Below are 810 nucleotides of genomic sequence, written 5' to 3' on the forward strand. Positions count from 1 at the left end.
GGCACATGACTTTCTTGATTTTATACAATTTGATACTTCCTTTTTCTGTTTGAACAACCGCCTTTTAGTCTATGTACAGGTTCCTCATGAGCACAATTCAGTGTTTCAGACTGTTCAATCGCGACAATGTGTCCATAGGTTGTCATGATCCTCACAATAGAAAGTCTTTGCATAACCAATAAAGTACAGGTACACATCTTTCTGGTATTCTCTGCTTTCAGTCAAGATCCATCTGACATCAGAAATTATATCACTTGTTCCATGTCCTCTTCTGGATTTGTCTTGAACCTCTGGAATTTCTATATTAATGTATGGTTGCAGCCATTTTTTAAATTATCTTTTTTAAAACCGAACTCTCATGAGATATCAATGATACTGTCTGACGATTTTAGCATTCTGTTGGGTCACTTCTTTTTGGAGTGGTCACAAATACAGATCTCTTCCAGTCAGCTGGCCTGATAGTTGTCTTCCATATTTCTTGGAAAAGAAGAATGTGTGCTTCTATTGCCACATCAGTTTGTTGAAATTTTTCAAATTGTATTCTATCAATTCCCAATGCCTTGTTCCTTGTCAATGCCTTCAACGCACCTTGGACTTCTCCCTTCAGGATCATTGGCTCTTGAGCATATGCTACTACTTGAAATGCTTGATCATTGACCATTTCTTTTTGATACAATAACTCTGTGTATCCTTTCCATCTTCTTTTCATGCTTTTTACATCATTCATTAATTTGCCCAAAGAAACATTCAATACTGAAAGTTGAGACTTAATTTTTTTCTACAGTGCCCTAAACTTGAGCAATGTTGAGT

This window comes from Chrysochloris asiatica, unplaced genomic scaffold (genome assembly GCF_000296735.1).
Source record: "Chrysochloris asiatica unplaced genomic scaffold, ChrAsi1.0 scaffold01922, whole genome shotgun sequence".
In the NCBI taxonomy this organism is placed as follows: Eukaryota; Metazoa; Chordata; class Mammalia; order Afrosoricida; family Chrysochloridae; genus Chrysochloris; species Chrysochloris asiatica.